Source organism: Carcharodon carcharias, chromosome 17 (assembly GCF_017639515.1).
Source record: "Carcharodon carcharias isolate sCarCar2 chromosome 17, sCarCar2.pri, whole genome shotgun sequence".
Taxonomy (NCBI): Eukaryota; Metazoa; Chordata; class Chondrichthyes; order Lamniformes; family Lamnidae; genus Carcharodon; species Carcharodon carcharias.
The window spans coordinates 72339169-72357989 of record NC_054483.1 but is presented as its reverse complement, the minus strand read 5'-3'; positions in this window follow the sequence as shown (position 1 = coordinate 72357989).

The window sequence follows — 18821 nt, the reverse complement described above, 5'->3', positions numbered from 1 at the left end:
CTCTGATTAGCAGCAGTCCTTAAGTCTTAACTCTGGTTACCAGCAGTCGTGAAATCTGCCCTCTGATTTCCAGCTGTCCGGTGGTCTACACGCTGATTGCCAGCAGTCCTGAAGTCTGCCCTCTGATTACCAGCAGACCTGAATTCTACACTCTGTTTACCAACAGTCCTGGAATCTGCCCTCTGATTACCAGCTGTCCTGATGTCCGCCCTCTGATTGCCAGTTGTCCTGAAATCTGCCCTCTGATTGCCAGCAGTCCTGAAATCTGCCTTCTGATTTACAGCTGTCCTGACGTCTACACGCTGATTACCAGCGGTCCTAAATTCTGCCCTCTGATTACCAGCAGTATTGAATTCTGCCCTCTGATTACCAGCAGTCCTGATGACTGCCCTCTGATTACCAGCATTCGTGAAGTCTGCCCTCTGATCACCAGCTGTCCTGAAGTTAGCCCTCTGATTTCCAGCAGCCCTGAAGTCTGCCATTCTTATTATTAGCATTTCTGAACTCTGCCTCTGATTACCAGCAGTCCTGAAGTCTGCACTCTGATTTCCAGCAGTCCTGTAATCTGCCGTCTGAATACCAGCAGTCCTGAAGTCTGCCCTCTGATTCGCAGCAGTCCTGAATTCTGTCCTCTGATTACCAGCTGTCCGGAAGTCTGCCCTCTGATTACCAGCAGTCCTGAAGTCGACACTCTGATTAACAGCACTTATAAAATCTGCCTTCTGACTGCCAGCAGTCTTGAAGTCTGCCAATGATTACCAGCTGTCCTGAAATCTGCCATCTGATTTCCAACAGTCCTGAGATCTGCCCTTTGATTACCAGCAGACCTGAAGTCTACACTCTGATTACCAGCAGTCCTGACATCTGCCCTCTGATTGCCAGCAGTCCTGAAGGCTGCACTCTGATTACCAGCAGTTCTGAAGTGTGCCCTCTGATTACCAGCAGACCTGAAGTCTACACTCTGATTACCAGCAGTCCTGAAATCTTCCCTCTGATTACCAGCAGGCCTGAAGTCTGCCCTGTGATTACCAGCAGTCCTGAATTCTGCCCTCTGATTACAAGCCGTCCTGAAGTCTGCCCTCTGATTACCAGCAGTCCTGAAGTCTGCCCTCTGATTTCCAGCAGTCCTGAAGTCTGCCCTCTGGTTACTAGCATTTCTGAACTCTTCCTCTGATTTCCAGCACTCCTGAAATCTGCCCTCTGAATAACAGCAGTGCTGAAGTCTGCCCTCTGATTCGCAGCAGTCCTGAATTCTGTCCTCTGATTACCAGCTGTCCTGAAGTCTGCCCTCTGATTACCAGCAGTCTTGAAGTCTACACTCTGATTGCCAGCAGTCCTGAAATCTGCCATCTGATTTACAGCAGTCCTAAATTTTTCACTTTAATTCCAACATTCATGAAATCTGCCCTTTGATTTCCAGCTGTCCTAGCATCTACACGCTGATTAGCAGCAGTCCTGAAGTCTTCCCTCTGATTAGCAGCAGTCCTTAATTCTTCACTCTGATTACCAGCATTCGTGAAGTCTGCCCTCTGATTTCCAGCTGTCCTGACGTCTACACGCTGATTACCAGCAGTCCTGAAATCTTCCCTCTGATTACAAGCCATCCTGAAGTCTGCCCTCTGATTACCAGCAGTCCTAAAGTCTGCCCTCTGATTACCAGCAATCCTGAAGTCTGCACTCTGATTACCAGCAGTCCTGAAATCTGCCCTCTGATTACCAGCACTCTTGAAGTCTGCACTCTGATTACATGCATTCCTGAAGTCTGCCCTCTGATTACCAGCATTCCTGACATCTGCCCTCTGATTACCAGCAGTCCTGAAGTCTGCACTCTGATTTCCAGCAGTCATGAAATCTGCCCTCTGATTACCAGCAGTCCTGAATTCTGCACTCTGATTTCCAGCAGTCATGAAATCTGCCCTCTGATTACCAGCAGTCCTGAAATCTGCCCTCTGATTACCAGCAGTCTTGAAGTCTGCACTCTGATTACCAACAGTCTTGAAGTCTGCACTCTGATTAGCAGCGGTCCAGAAGTCTGCCCGCTGATTAACAGCTGTCCTGAAGTCTTCACGCTTATTATCAGCAGTCGTGAAATCTGCCTTATGATTACCAGCAGTGCTGAAGTCTGCACTCTGATTACCAGCACTCCTAAAATCTGACTTCTGATTGCCAGCAGTCTTGAAGTCTGCCCTCTGATTACGAACAGTCCTGAAGTCTGCCCTCTGATTACCAGCAGTCCTGAAATCTGCCCTCTGATTACCCGCAGTCTTGAAGTCTGCCCTCTGATTACCAGCAGTCCTAAACTCTGTCCTCTGATTTCCAGCAGTCCTGAAGTCTGCCCTCTGGTTACTAGCATTTCTGAACTCTTCCTCTGATTACCAGCACTCTTGAAATCTGCCCTCTGAATACCAGCAGTGCTGAAGTCTGCCCTCTGATTCGCAGCAGTCCTGAATTCTGTCCTCTGATTACCAGCTGTCCTGAAGTCTGCCCTCTGATTACCAGCAGTCTTGAAGTCTACACTCTGATTGCCAGCAGTCCTGAAATCTGCCATCTGATTTACAGCAGTCCTAAATTTTTCACTTTAATTCCAACATTCATGAAATCTGCCCTTTGATTTCCAGCTGTCCTAGCATCTACACGCTGATTAGCAGCAGCCCTGAAGTCTTCCCTCTGATTAGCAGCAGTCCTTAATTCTTCACTCTGATTACCAGCATTCGTGAAGTCTGCCCTCTGATTTCCAGCTGTCCTGACGTCTACATGCTGATTACCAGCAGTCCTGAAATCTTCCCTCTGATTACAAGCCATCCTGAAGTCTGCCCTCTGATTACCAGCAGTCCTAAAGTCTGCCCTCTGATTACCAGCAATCCTGAAGTCTGCACTCTGATTACCAGCAGTCCTGAAATCTGCCCTCTGATTACCAGCACTCTTGAAGTCTGCACTCTGATTACATGCATTCCTGAAGTCTGCCCTCTGATTACCAGCAGTCCTGACATCTGCGCTCTGATTACCAGCAGTCCTGAAGTCTGCACTCTGATTTCCAGCAGTCATGAAATCTGCCCTCTGATTACCAGCAGTCCTGAATTCTGCACTCTGATTTCCAGCAGTCATGAAATCTGCCCTCTGATTACCAGCAGTCCTGAAGTCTGCCCTCTGATTCGCAGCATTCCTGAATTCTGTCCTCTGATTACCAGCTGTCCTGAAGTCTCCCCTCTGATTACGAGCATTCCTGAAGTCTACACTCTGATTGCCAGCAGTCCTGAAATCTGCCCTCTGATTACCAGCAGTCCTTCATTCTTTCCTCTGATTACCAATTTCGTGATATCTGCCCTCTGATTTCCATCTGTCCGGCAGTCTACACGCTGATTGCCAGCAGTCCTTTAATCTGCCCTCTGATTACCAGCATTTCTTAATTCTTCACTCTGATTACCAGCAGTCGTGAAGTCTGCCCTCTGATTCGCAGCAGTCCTGAATTCTGTCCTCTGATTACCAGCTGTCCTGAAGTCTGCCCTCTGATTACGAGCATTCCTGAAGTCTACACTCTGATTGCCAACAGTCCTGAAAACTGCCCTCTGATTACCAGCAGTCCTTAATTCTTCCCTCTGATTACGAGCACTCGTGAAATCTGCCTTCTGATTTCCAGCTCTCCTGACGTCTACATGCTGATCAGCAGAAGTCCTGAATTCTGCCCTCTGATTAGCAGCAGTCCTTAAGTCTTAACTCTGATTACCAGCAGACCTGAATTCTACACTCTGTTTACCAACAGTCCTGGAATCTGCCCTCTGATTACCAGCTGTCCTGATGTCCGCCCTCTGATTACCAGTTGTCCTGAAATCTGCCCTCTGATTGCCAGCAGTCCTGTAATCTGCCCTCTGATTACCAGCAGTCCTGAATTATTCACTCTGATTACCAGCAGTCGTGACATCTGCTCTCTGATTACCAGCTGTCCTGACATCTACACGCTGATTACCATCAGACCTGAGGTCTACACTCTGATTACCAGCAGTCCTGAAATCTTCCCTCTGATTATGAGGAGTCCTGAAGTCTGCGATCTGATTATGAGCTGTCCTGAAGTCGGCACTCTGATTACCAGCAGTCTTGAAGTCTGCACTCTGATAAGCAGCAGTCCTAAATCTGCCCTCCTATTCCCAGCTGTCTAGAAGTCTTCACTCTGATTATCAGCAGTCGTGAAATCTGCCTTATGATTACCAGCAGTCCTGAAGTCTGCCCTCTGATTACCAGCACTCCTAAAATCTGCCTACTGATTGCAAGCAGTCTTGAAGACTGCCCTGTGATTACCAGCTGTCCTGAAGTTTGCCCTCTGATTTCCAACAATCCTGAGGTCTACCCTCTGATTACCAGCGGACCTGAATTCTACACTCTGATTACCAGCAGTCCTGTAATCTTCCCTCTGATTACCAGCAGTCCTGAAGTCTGCCCTCTGATTACCAGCAGACCTTTCGTCTACACTCTGATTACCTGCAGTCCTGAAATCTTCACTCTGATTTCCAACAGTCCTGAAGTCTGACCTCGGATTACCAGCAGACCTGAATTCTACACTCTGATTACCAACAGTCCTGAGGTCTGCCCTTTGATTACCAGCAGACCTGAAGTCTACACTCTGATTACCAACAGTCCTGAAATCTGCCCTCTGATTGCCAGCTGTCCTGAAGTGTGCCCTCTGATTACCAGCAGTTTTGAAGTCTGCCATCTAATTAGAAGCAGTCCTGAAATCTGCCCTCTGTTTACCAGCAGTCCTGATGTCTGCCCTCTGATTACCAGTTGTCCTGAAATCTGCCCTCTTTTTAGCAGTAGTCCTGAAGTCTGCCGTCTGATTAACAGCAGTCCTTAATTCTTCACTTTAATTCCAGCAGTCGTGAAATCTGCCCTCTGATTTCCCGCTGTCCTATTGTCTACAAGCTGATTAGCAGCAGTCCTGAAGTCTGCCCTCTGATTAGCAGCAGTCCTTAATTCTTCGCTCTGATTACCAGTATTCGTGAAATATGCCCTCTGATTTCCAGCTGTCCTGATGTCTACACGCTGATTACCAGCAGAAATGAGTTATACACTCTGATTACAAGCAGTCCTGAAATCTTCCCTCTGATTACGAGCAGTCCTGAAGTCTGCCCTCTGATTACGAGCACTCCTGAATTCTGCCCTCTGATTACCAGCAGTCTTGAAGTCTGCACACTGATTAGCAGCAGTCCTGAAGTCTGCCCTCCTATTACCAGCTGTCCTGAAGTCTTCACTCTGATTTCCAACAGTCCTGAGGTCTGCCCTCAGATTACCAGCAGACCTGAAGTCTACTCTCTGATTACCAGCAGTCCTGAAATCTTCCCTCTGATTTCGAGCAGTCCTGACGTCTGTCCTCTGATTACCAGCAGTCCTGAAATCTGCCCTCTGATTACCAGCAATCCTGAAATCTGCTCTCTGATTACCAGCAGTCTTGAAGTCTGCACTTTGATTACCAGCAGTCCTGAAGTCTGCCCTCTGATTACCAGCAGTCCTGAAATCTGCCTTGTGATTGCTAGCAATCTTGAATTCTGCCCTCTTATTACTAGCATTTCTGAACTCTGCCTCTGATTACCAGCAGTCCTGAAGTCTGCACTCTGATTTCCAGCAGTCCTGAAATCTGCCCTCTGAATACCAGCAGTCCTTAAGTCTGCCCTCTGATTCGCAGCAGTCCTGAATTCTGTCCTCTGATAACCAGCTGTCCTGAAGTCTACACTCTGATTGCCAGCAGCCCTGAAATTGGCCCTCTGATTAACTGCAGTCCTTAATTCTTCACTTTAATTCCAGCAGTCGTGAAATCTGCCCTCTCATTTCCCGCTCTCCTATTGTCTACACGCTGATTAGCAGCAGTCCTGAAATCTGCCCTCTGATTACCAGCAGTCCTTAATTCTTCCCTCTACTTTCCAGCAGTCGTGAAGTCTGCATTCTGATTTCCAGCTGTCCTGACGTCTACACGCAGATTAGCAGCAGTACTGAAGTCTGCCCTCTGATTAGCAGCAGTCCTTAATTCTTCACTCTGATTACCAGCAGTCGTGAAATCTGCCCTCTGATTTCCAGCTGTCCTGCGGTCTACATGCTGATTACCAGCAGTCCTGAAATCTGCCCTCTGATTACCTGCAGTCCTTAATTCTTCACTCTGATTACCAGCAGTCGTGAAATCTGCCCTCTGATTTCCCGCTGTCCTTACTTCTACACGCTGATTACCAGCAGTCCTGAAGTCTGCCCTCTGATTACCATAGTCCTGAAATCTTCCCTCTGATTACCAACAGTCCTGAGGTCTGCCCTCTGATTACCAGCAGACCTGAAGTCTACACTCTGATTACTAGCAGCCCAGAAATCAGCCCTCTGATTGCCAGCAGTCCTGAAGGCTGCCCTCTGATTATCAGCAGTTCTGAAGTGTGCCCTCTGAATTCTAGCAGCCCTGAAGTCTGCCATCTAATTACCAGCAGTCCTGGAATCTGCCCTCTGATTACCAGCAGTCCTGATGTCTGCCCTCTGATTACCAGTTGTCCTGTAATCTGCCCTCTGATTGCCAGACGTCCTGAAATCTGACCTCTGATTACCAGCAGTCCTGAATTCTTCACTCTGATTACCAGCAGTCGTGACATCTACCCTCTGAATAGCTGCTGTCCTGACGTCTACACTCTGATTACCAGCTGTCCTGAAATCTTCCCTCTGATTACCAGCAGTCCTGAAGTCTGCCCTCTGATTACCAGCAGTCCTGAAGTCTGCCCTCTGATTACCAACACTCCTACAATCTGCCTACTGATTGCCAGCAGTCTTGAAGTCTGCCCTGTGATTACCAGCTGTCCTGAAGTTTGCCCTCTGATTTCCAACAATCCTGAGGTCTGCCCTCTGATTACCAGCAGACCTGAAGTCTACACTCTGATTACCAGCAGTCCTGAAATCTTCCCTCTGATTTCGAACAGTCCTGAAGTCTGCCCTCTGATTACCAGCAGTCTTGAAGTCTGCACTTTGATTACCAGCAGTCCTGAAGTCTGCCCTCTTATTACTAGCATTTCTGAACTCTGCCTCTGATTACGAGCAGTCTTGAAGTCTGCACTCTAATTTCCCGCAGTCCTGAAGTCTGCCCTCTTATTCGCAGCAGTCCTGAATTCTGTCCTCTGATTACCAGCTGTCCTCAAATCTGCACTCTGATTACCAGCAGTCCTGAAGTCTACACTCTGATTGCCAGCAGCCCTGAAATCTGCCCTCTGATTAACAGCAGTCCTTAATTCTTCACTTTAATTCCAGCAGTCGTGAAATCTGCCATCTCATTTCCCGCTCTCCTATCGTCTACACGCTGATAAGCAGCAGTCCAGAATTCTGCCCTCTGATTACCAGCAGTCCTTAATTCTTCCCTCTGCTTACCAGCAGTCGTGAAATCTGCCCTCTGATTACCAGCTGTCCTGAAGTCTTTACGCTGATTATCAACAGTCGTGAAATCTGCCTTAAGATTACCAGCAGTCCTTAATTCTTCCCTCTGCTTACCAGCAGTCGTGAAATCTGCCCTCTGATTACCAGCTGTCCTGAAGTCTTTACGCTGATTATCAACAGTCGTGAAATCTGTCTTAAGATTAGCAGCAGTCCTGAATTCTGCCCTCTGATTACCAGCAGGCCTGAAATCTGCCTTCTGATTGCCAGCAGTCGTGAAGTCTGACCTCTGATTTCCCACTGTCCTATTGTCTACACGCTGATTAGCAGCAGTCCTGAAGTCTGCCCTCTGATTAGCAGCAGTCCTTAATTCTTCGCTCTGATTACCAGCATTTGTGAAATATGCCCTCTGATTTCCAGCTGTCCTGATGTCTACACGCTGATTACCAGCAGAACTGAGGTATACACTCTGATTACCAGCAGTCCTGAAATCTTCCCTCTGATTATGAGCAGTCCTGAAGTCTGCCCTCTGATTACGAGCACTCCTGAAGTCTGCCCTCTGATTACCAGCAGTCTTGAAGTCTGCACACTGATTAGCAGCAGTCCTGAAGTCTGCCCTCCTATTACCAGCTGTCCTGAAGTCTTCACTCTGATTTACAACAGTCCTGAGTTGTGCCCTCAGATTACCAGCAGACCTGAAGTCTACTCTCTGATTACCAGCAGTCCTGAAATCTTCCCTCTGATTGCGAGCTGTCCTGACATCTGTCATCTGATTACCAGCAGTCCTGAAATCTGCCCTCTGATTACCAGCAATCCTGAAATCTGACCTCTGATTACCAGCAGTCTTGAAGTCTGCACTTTGATTACCAGCAGTCCTGAAGTCTGCCCTCTGATTACCAGCAGTTCTAAAATCTTCCTTCTGATTGCTGGCAATCTTGAAGTCTGCCCTCTTATTACTAGCATTTCTGAACTCTGCCTCTGATTACCAGCAGTCCTTAAGTCTGCCCTCTGATTCACAGCAGTCCTGAATTCTGTCCTCTGACTACCAGCTGTCCTGAAGTCTGCACTCTGATTACCAGCAGTCCTGAAGTCTACACTCTGATTGCCAGCAGTCCTGAAATTGGCCCTCTGATTAACTGCAGTCCTTAATTCTTCACTTTAATTCCAGCAGTCGTGAAATATGCCCTCTCATTTCCCGCTCTCCTATCGTCTACACGCTGATTAGCAGCAGTCCTGAAATCTGCCCTCTGATTACCAGCAGTCCTTAATTCTTCCCTCTGCTTACCAGGAGGCATGAAATCTGCATTCTGATTTCCAGCTGTCCTGACATCGACACGCTGATTAGCAGCAGTACTGAAGTCTGCCCTCTGATTAGCAACAGTCCTTAATTCTTCACTCTGATTACCAGCAGTCGTGAAATCTGCCCTCTGATTTCCAGCTATCCTGCGGTCTACACGCTGATTAACAGCAGTCCTGAAATCTGCCCTCTGATTACCTGCAGTCCTTAATTCTTCACTCTGATTACCAGCAGTCGTGAAATCTGCCCTCTGATTTCCCGCTGTCCTGACTTCTACACGCTGATTACCAGCAGTCCTGAAGTCTGCCCTCTGATTACCATAGTCCTGAAATATTCCCTCTGATTACCAACAGTCCTGAGGTCTGCCCTCTGATTACCAGCAGACCTGAAGTCTACACTCTGATTACTAGCAGTCCTGAAATCTGCCCTCTGATTGCCAGCAGTCCTGAAGGCGGCCCTCTGATTATCAGCAGTTCTGAAGTGTGCCCTCTGATTACTAGCAGCCCTGAAGTCTGCCATCTAATTACCAGCAGCCTTGAAGTCTGCCATCTAATTACCAGCAGTCCTGATGTCTGCCCTATGATTGCCAGCAGTCCTGAAATCTGACCTCTGATTACCAGCTGTCCTGAATTCTTTACTCTGATTACTAGCAGTCGTGACATCTGCCCTCTGAATACCTGCTGTCCTGACGTCTACACTCTGATTACCAGCTGTCCTGAAATCTTCCCTCTGATTACCAGCAGTCCTCAAGTCTGCCCTCTGATTACCAGCAGTCCTGAAGTCTGCCCTCTGATTACCAGCTGTCCTGAAGTCTACACTCTGATTACCAGCAGTCCTGAAATCTTCCCTCTGATTCCGAACAGTCCTGAAGTCTGCCCTCTGATTACCAGCAGTCTTGAAGTCTGCAATTTGATTACCAGCAGTCCAGAAATCTGCCCTCTGATTATCAGCATTCCTAAAATCTGCCTTCTGATTGCTAGCAGTCTTGAAGTCTGCCCTCTTATTACTAGCATTTCTGAACTCTGCCTCTGATTACCAGCAGTCTTGAAGTCTGCACTCTAATTTCCTGCAGTCCTGAAATCTGCCCTCTGAATACCAGCAGTCCTGAAGTCTGCCCTTTTATTCGCAGCAGTCCTGAATTCTGTCCTCTGATTACCAGCTTTCCTGAATTCTGCACTCTGATTACCAGCAGTCCTGAAATCTGCCCTCTGATTAACAGCAGTCCTTAATTCTTCACTTTAATTCCAGCAGTCGTGAAATCTGCCCTCTCATTTCCCGCTGTCCTCTCGTCTACATGCTGATTAGCAGCAGTCCAGAAATCTGCCCTCTGATTACCAGCAGTCCTTAATTCTTCCCTCTGCTTACCAGCAGTCGTGAAATCTGCATTCTGATTTCCAGCTGTCCTTACGTCTACACGCTGATTAGCAGCAGTACTGAAGTCTGCCCTCTGATTAGCAGCAGTCCTTACTTCTTCACTCTGATTACCAGCAGTCGTGAAATCTGCCCTCTGAGCTCCAGCTGTCCTGCGGTCTGCATGCTGATTGCCAGCAGACCTGAAATCTGCCCTCTGATTACCTACAGTCCTGAAATCTGCCGTCTGATTGCTCGCAGTCCTGAAGGCTGCCCTCTGATTACCAGCAGTTCTGAAGTGTACCCTCTGATTACCAGCAGTCCTGATGTCTGCCATCTAATTACCAGCAGTCCTGGAATCTGCCCTCTGGTTACCAGCAGTCCTGATGTCAGCCCTCTGATTACCAGTTGTCCTGTAATCTGCCCTATAATTGCCAGCAATCCTGAAATCTGACCTCTGATTACCAGCAGTCCTGAATTCTTTACTCTGATTACTAGCAGTCGTGACATCTGCCCTCTGATTACCAAGAGTCCTGAGGTGTGCCCTCTGATTACAAGCACACCTTTAGTCTATACTCTGATTACCAGCAGTCCTGAAATCTTCCCTCTGATTACCAGCAGTCCTGAAGTCTGCCCTCTGAAACCAGCAGTCCTGAAGTTTGCCCTCTTATTTCCAACAATCCTGAGGTCTGCCCTCTGATTACCAGCAGTCTTGAAGTCTGCCCTGTGATTACCAGCAGTACTGAAATCTTCCCTCTGATTTCGAGCAGTCCTGAAGTCAGCCCTCTGATTACCAGCAGTCCTGAAGTCTGCACCCTGATTACCAGCAGTACTGAAATCTGCCCTCTGATTACCAGCAGTCTTGAAGCCTGCACTCTGATTACCAGCAGTCCTGAATTCTGCCCTCTCATTACCAGCAGTCCTAAAATCGGCCTTCTGATTGCCAGCAGTCCTGAAGTCTGCCCTCTGATTTGCAGCAGTCCTAAATTCTGTCCTCTGATTACCAGCTGCCCTGAAGTCTGCCCTCTGATTACGAGCATTCCTGAAGTCGACACTCTGATTGCCAGCAGTCCTCAATTCTTCCCTCTGATTAACAGCTCTCGTGAGTTCTGCCTTCTGATTTCCAGCTGTCCTGACGTCCACATGCTGTTTAGCAGCAGTCCTGAAGTCTGCCCTCTGATTACGAGCAGTCCTGAAGTCTGCCCTCTGATTACCAGCGGTCCTGAAATCTGCCCTCTGATTACCAGCTTTCTTGAAGTCTGCCCTCTGATTACCAGCAGTCCTAAAATCTGCCTCTGATGCTAGCAGTCTTGAAGTCTGCCCTCTTATTACTAGTATTTCTGAACTCTGCCTCTGAATACCAGCAGTCCTGAAATCTGCCCTCTGAATACCAGCAGTCCTGAATTCTGCCCTCTGATTCGCAGCAGTCCTGAATTCTGTCCTCTGATTACCTGCTGTCCTGAAGTCTGCCCTCTGATTACGAGCATTCCTGAAATCTGCCCTCTGATAACCAGCAGTCCTTAATTCTTCCCTCTGATTACCAGCAGTCGTGAAATCTGCCTTCTGATTTCCAGCTGTCCTGAAGTCTGCACTCTGATTGCCAGCAGTCCTGAAATCTTCTCTCTGATTTCCAACAGTCCTGAGGTCTGCCCTCTGATTACCAGCAGACCTGAAAGCTACACTCTGATTACCAGCTGTCCTGAAATCTTCCCTCTGATTACCAGCAGTCCTGAAGTCTGCCCTCTGATTACCAGCAGTCTTGAAGTCTGCCCTCTGATTACCAGCAGTCCTGAAGTCCGCACTCTTATTTCCAGCAGTCCTGAAATCTGCCCTCTGAATACCAGTAGTCCTGAAGTCAACCCTCTGATTCGCAGCAGTCCTGAATTCTGTCCTCTGATTACCAGCTGTCCTGAAGTCTGCCCTCTGATTACGAGCATTCCTGGAGTCTGCAGTCTGATTGCCATCTGTCCTGAAATCTGGCCTGTGATTACCAGCAGTCCTGAATTCTTCCGTCTGATTACAAGCAGTCGTGAAATCTGCCTTCTGATTTCCAGCTGTCCTGACGTCAACACGCTGATTACCAGCTGTCCTAAATTCAGCCCTCTGATTTCCAGCAGTCCTGAAGTCTGCCCTCTGATTACCAGCAGTCCTGAAATCTGCCCTCTGTTTTCCAGCAGTCTTGAAGTCTGCACTCTGATTACCAGCAGTCCTGAAATCTGCATTCTGATTGCCAGCATTCGTGAGTTCTGCCCTCTGATCACCAGCTGTCTTGAAGTTTGCCCTCTGATTTCCAGCAGCCCTGAAGTCTGCAATCTTATTATTAGCATTCCTGAACTCTGCCTCTGATTACCAGCAGTCCTGAAGTCTGCACTCTGATTTCCAGCAGTCCTGTAATCTGCCGTCTGAATACCAGCAGTCCTGAAGTCTGCCCTCTGATTCGCAGCAGTCCTGAATTCTGTCCTCTGATTACCAGCTGTCCTGAAGTCTGCCCTCTGATTACGAGCATTCCTGGAGTCTGCAGTCTGATTGCCATCTGTCCTGAAATCTGGCCTGTGATTACCAGCAGTCCTGAATTCTTCCGTCTGATTACCAGCAGTCGTGAAATCTGCCTTCTGATTTCCAGCTGTCCTGACGTCAACACGCTGATTACCAGCTGTCCTAAATTCAGCCCTCTGATTTCCAGCAGTCCTGAAGTCTGCCCTCTGATTACCAGCAGTCCTGAAATCTGCCCTCTGATTTCCAGCAGTCTTGAAGTCTGCACTCTGATTACCAGCAGTCCTGAAATCTGCATTCTGATTGCCAGCATTCGTGAGTTCTGCCCTCTGATCACCAGCTGTCTTGAAGTTTGCCCTCTGATTTCCAGCAGCCCTGAAGTCTGCAATCTTATTATTAGCATTCCTGAACTCTGCCTCTGATTACCAGCAGTCCTGAAGTCTGCACTCTGATTTCCAGCAGTCCTGTAATCTGCCGTCTGAATACCAGCAGTCCTGAAGTCTGCCCTCTGATTCGCAGCAGTCCTGAATTCTGTCCTCTGATTACCAGCTGTCCTGAAGTCTGCCCTCTGACTACCAGCAGTCCTGAAGTCGACACTCTGATTAACAGCACTCATAAAATCTGCCTTCTGATTGCCAGCAGTCTTGAAGTCTGCCAATAATTACCAGCTGTCCTGAAATCTGCCCTCTGATTTCCAACGGTCCTGAGGTCTGCCCTTTGATTACCAGCAGACCTGAAGTCTACACTCTGATTACCAGCTGTCCTGAAATCTTCCCTCTGATTACCAGCCATCCTGAAGTCTGCCCTCTGATTACCAGCACTCCTGAAGTCTGCCCTCTGATTACCAGCAGTCCTGCAGTCTGCCCTCTGATTACCAGCAGTCCTGAATTCTGCCCTCTAATTACCAGCTGTCCTGAAGTCTTCGCTCTGATTATCAGCAGTCGTGAAATCTGCCTTATATTTACTAGCAGTCTTGAAGTCTACCCTCTGATTACCAGCAGTCCTAAAATCTGCCTTCTGATTGCTAGCAGTCTTGAAGTCTGCCCTCTTATTATTAGTATTTCTGAACTCTGCCTCTCATTACCAGCAGTCCTGAAGTCTGCACTCTGATTTCCAGCAGTCCTGAAATCTGCCCTATGTATACCAGCCATCCTAAAGTCTGCCCTCTGATTACCAGCAGTCCTGAAGTCTGCCCTCTGATTACCAGCAGTCCTGAAATCTGCCTTCTGATTTCCAGCTGTCCTGACATCTACACGCTGATTACCAGCTGTCCTAAATTCTACCCTCTGATTACCAGCAGTCCTGAAGTCTGCCCTCTGATTACCAGCAGTCCTGAAGTCTGCCCTCTGATTTCCAGCAGTCTTGAAGCCTGCCCTCTGATTCCCAGCTGTCCTGAAATCTGCATTCTGATTGCCAGCATTCGTGAAGTCTGCCCTCTGATCACCAGCTGTCCTCTAGTTTGCCCTCTGATTTCCAGCAGCCCTGAAGTCTGCCATCTTATTATTAGCATTTCTGAACTCTGCCTCTGATTACCAGCAGTCCTGAAGTCTGCACTCTGATTTCCAGCAGTCCTGTAATCTGCCGTCTGATTACCAGCTGTCCGGAAGTCTGCCCTCTGATTACCAGCAGTCCTGAAGTTGACACTCGGATTAACAGCACACATAAAATCTGCCTTCTGACTGCCAGCAGTCTTGAAGTCTGCCAATGATTATCAGCTGTCCTGAAATCTGCGATCTGATTTCCAACAGTCCTGAGATCTGCCCTTTGATTACCAGTAGACCTGAAGTCTACACTCTGATTACCAGCAGTCCTGACATCTGCCCTCTGATTGCCAGCAGTCCTGAAGGCTGCCCTCTGATTATCAGCAGTTCTGAAGTTTGCCCTCTGATTACCAGCAGTCCTGAAGTCTGCCATCTAATTACCAGCAGTCTTGAAATCGGCCCTCTGATTACCAGCAGTCCTGATGTCTGCCCTCTGATTACCAGTTGTCCTGAAATTGGCCCTCAGATTGCCAGCAGTCCTGAAATCTGCCTTCTGATTACCAGCAGGCCTGAATTCTGCCCTGTGATTACCAGCAGTCCTGAAGTCTGCCCTGTGATTACAAGCCGTCCTGAAGTCTACCCTCTGATTACTAGCAGTCCTGAAGTCTGCCCTCTGATTACCAGCAGTCCTGAATTCTGCACTCCGATTAACAGCAGTCCTGAAATCTGCCCTCTGATTACCAGCCGTCTTGAAGTCTGCAGTCTGATTACCAGCAGTCCTGAAGTCTGCCCTCTGATTACCAGCAGTCCTCAAATCTGCCCTCTGATTACCAGCAGTCTTGAAGTCTGCACTCTGATTACCAGCAGTCTTGAAGTCTGCACTCTGATTAGCAGCAGTCCAGACGTCTGCCCACTGATTAACAGCTGTCCTGAAGTCTTCACGCTTATTATCAGCAGTCGTGAAATCTGCCTTATGATTACCAGCAGTCCTGAAGTCTGCACTCTGATTACCAGCACCCCTAAATTCTGACTTCTGATTGCCAGCAGTCTTGAAGTCTGCCCTCTGATTACGACCAGTCCTGAAGTCTGCCCTCTGATTACCAGCAGTCCTGAAATCTGCCCTCTGATTACCCGCAGTCTTGAAGTCTGCCCTCTGATTACCAGCAGTCCTAAACTCTGCCCTCTGATTTCCAGCAGTCCTGAAGTCTGCCCTCTGATTACTAGCATTTCTGAACTCTGCCTCTGATTACCCGCACTCCTGAAATCTGCCCTCTGAATACCAGCAGTGCTGAAGTCTGCCCTCTGATTCGCAGCAGTCCTGAATTCTGTCCTCTGATTACCAGCTGTCCTGAAGTCTGCCCTCTGATTACCAGCAGTCCTGAAGTCTACACATTGATTAGCAGCAGCCCTGAAGTCTTCCCTCTGATTAGCAGCAGTCCTTAATTCTTCACTCTGATTACCAGCATTCGTGAAGTCTGCCCTCTGATTTCCAGCTGTCCTGACGTCTACATGCTGATTAACAGCAGTCCTGAAATCTTCCCTCTGATTACAAGCCGTCCTGAGGTCTGCCCTCTAATTACCAGCACTGCTGAAGTCTGCCCTCTGATTACCAGCAGTCCTGAAGTCTGCACTCTGATTACCAGCAGTCCTGAAATCTGCCCTCTGATTACCAGCACTCTTGAAATCTGCATTCTGATTACATGCATTCCTGAAGTCTGCCCTCTGATTTACAGCAGTCCTTAATTTTTCACTTTAATTCCAGCATTCATGAAATCTGCCCTTTGATTTCCCGCTGTCCTAGCGTCTACACACTGATTAGCAGCAGCCCTGAAGTCTTCCCTCTGATTAGCAGCAGTCCTTAATTCTTCACTCTGATTACCAGCATTCGTGAAGTCTGCCCTCTGATTTCCAGCTGTCCTGACGTCTACAGGCTGATTACCAGCAGTCCTGAAATCTTCCCTCTGATTACAAGCCGTCCTGAAGTCTGCCCTCTGATTACCAGCAGTCCTGAAGTCTGCCCTCTGATTACCAGCAGTCCTGAAATCTGCCCTCTGATTTCCAGCACTCTTGAAGTCTGCACTCTGATTACTTGCATTCCTGAAGTCTGCCCTCTGATTACCAGCAGTCCTGAAATCTGCCCTCTCATTACCAGCAGTCCTAAAACCTGCCTTCTGATTGCCAGCCGTCTTGAAGTCTGCCCTCTTATTACTAACATTTCTGAACTCTGCCTCTGATTACCAGCAGTCCTGAAGTCTGCACTCTGATTTCTAGCAGTCATGAAATCTGCCCTCTGATTACCAGCAGTCCTGAAGTCAGCCATCTGATTCGCAGCAGTCCTGAAATCTGCCCTCTGATTACCAACAGTCCTTCATTCTTTCCTCTGATTACCAGCAGTCGTGACATCTGCCCTCTGATTTCCAGCTGTCCGGCGGTCTACACGCTGATTGCCAGCTGTCCTGAATTCTGACCTCTGATTACCAGCAGTCCTGTAGTCTGCCCTTTGATTACCAGCAGTCCTGAAGTCTGCCCTCTGATTACCAGCAGGCCTGAAGTCTGCCCTGTGATTACCAGCAGTCCTGAAGTCTGTCCTCTGATTACAAGCCGTCCTGAAGTCTGCCCTCTTATTACCAGCTGTCCTGAGAGTCTACAAGCTGATTACCAGCAGTCCTGAAGTTTGCACTCTGATTACCAGAAGTCCTGAAATCTTCTCTCTGATTTCCAACAGTCCTGAGGTCTGCCCTCTGATTACCAGAAGACCTGAAGTCTACACTCTGATTATCAGCAGTCCTGAAATCTTCCCTCTGATTACCAGCAGGCCTGAAGTCTGCCCTGTGATTACCAGCAGTCCTGAAGTCTGCCCTCTGATTACCAACACTCCTACAATCTGCCTACTGATTGCCAGCAGTCTTGAAGTCTGCCCTCTGATTACCAGCTGTCCTGAAGTCTTTACGCTGATTATCAACAGTCGTGAAATCTGCCTTAAGATTAGCAGCAGTCCTGAATTCTGCCCTCTGATTACCAGCAGGCCTGAAATCTGCCTTCTGATTGCCAGCAGTCGTGAAGTCTGACCTCTGATTTCCCGCTGTCCTATTGTCTACACGCTGATTAGCAGCAGTCCTGAAGTCTGCCCTCTGATTAGCAGCAGTCCTTAATTCTTCGCTCTGATTACCAGCATTTGTGAAATATGCCCTCTGATTTCCAGCTGTCCTGATGTCTACACGCTGATTACCAGCAGAACTGAGGTATACACTCTGATTACCAGCAGTCCTGAAATCTTCCCTCTGATTATGAGCAGTCCTGAAGTCTGCCCTCTGATTACGAGCACTCCTGAAGTCTGCCCTCTGATTACCAGCAGTCTTGAAGTCTGCACACTGATTAGCAGCAGTCCTGAAGTCTGCCCTCCTATTACCAGCTGTCCTGAAGTCTTCACTCTGATTTACAACAGTCCTGAGTTGTGCCCTCAGATTACCAGCAGACCTGAAGTCTACTCTCTGATTACCAGCAGTCCTGAAATCTTCCCTCTGATTGCGAGCTGTCCTGACATCTGTCATCTGATTACCAGCAGTCCTGAAATCTGCCCTCTGATTACCAGCAATCCTGAAATCTGACCTCTGATTACCAGCAGTCTTGAAGTCTGCACTTTGATTACCAGCAGTCCTGAAGTCTGCCCTCTGATTACCAGCAGTTCTAAAATCTTCCTTCTGATTGCTGGCAATCTTGAAGTCTGCCCTCTTATTACTAGCATTTCTGAACTCTGCCTCTGATTACCAGCAGTCCTTAAGTCTGCCCTCTGATTCGCAGCAGTCCTGAATTCTGTCCTCTGACTACCAGCTGTCCTGAAGTCTGCACTCTGATTACCAGCAGTCCTGAAGTCTACACTCTGATTGCCAGCAGTCCTGAAATTGGCCCTCTGATTAACTGCAGTCCTTAATTCTTCACTTTAATTCCAGCAGTCGTGAAATATGCCCTCTCATTTCCCGCTCTCCTATCGTCTACACGCTGATTAGCAGCAGTCCTGAAATCTGCCCTCTGATTACCAGCAGTCCTTAATTCTTCCCTCTGCTTACCAGGAGGCATGAAATCTGCATTCTGATTTCCAGCTGTCCTGACATCGACACGCTGATTAGCAGCAGTACTGAAGTCTGCCCTCTGATTAGCAGCAGTCCTTAATTCTTCACTCTGATTACCAGCATTCGTGAAGTCTGCCCTCTGATTTCCAGCTGTCCTGACGTCTACATGCTGATTACCAGCAGTCCTGAAATCTTCCCTCTGATTACAAGCCATCCTGAAGTCTGCCCTCTGATTACCAGCAGTCCTAAAGTCTGCCCTCTGATTACCAGCAATCCTGAAGTCTGCACTCTGATTACCAGCAGTCCTGAAATCTGCCCTCTGATTACCAGCACTCTTGAAGTCTGCACTCTGATTACATGCATTCCTGAAGTCTGCCCTCTGATTACCAGCAGTCCTGACATCTGCCCTCTGATCACCAGCAGTCCTGAAGTCTGCACTCTGATTTCCAGCAGTCATGAAATCTGCCCTCTGATTACCAGCAGTCCTGAATTCTGCACTCTGATTTCCAGCAGTCATGAAATCTGCCCTCTGATTACCAGCAGTCCTGAAGTCTGCCCTCTGATTCGCAGCATTCCTGAATTCTGTCCTCTGATTACCAGCTGTCCTGAAGTCTCCCCTCTGATTACGAGCATTCCTGAAGTCTACACTCTGATTGCCAGCAGTCCTGAAATCTGCCCTCTGATTACCAGCAGTCCTTCATTCTTTCCTCTGATTACCAATTTCGTGATATCTGCCCTCTGATTTCCATC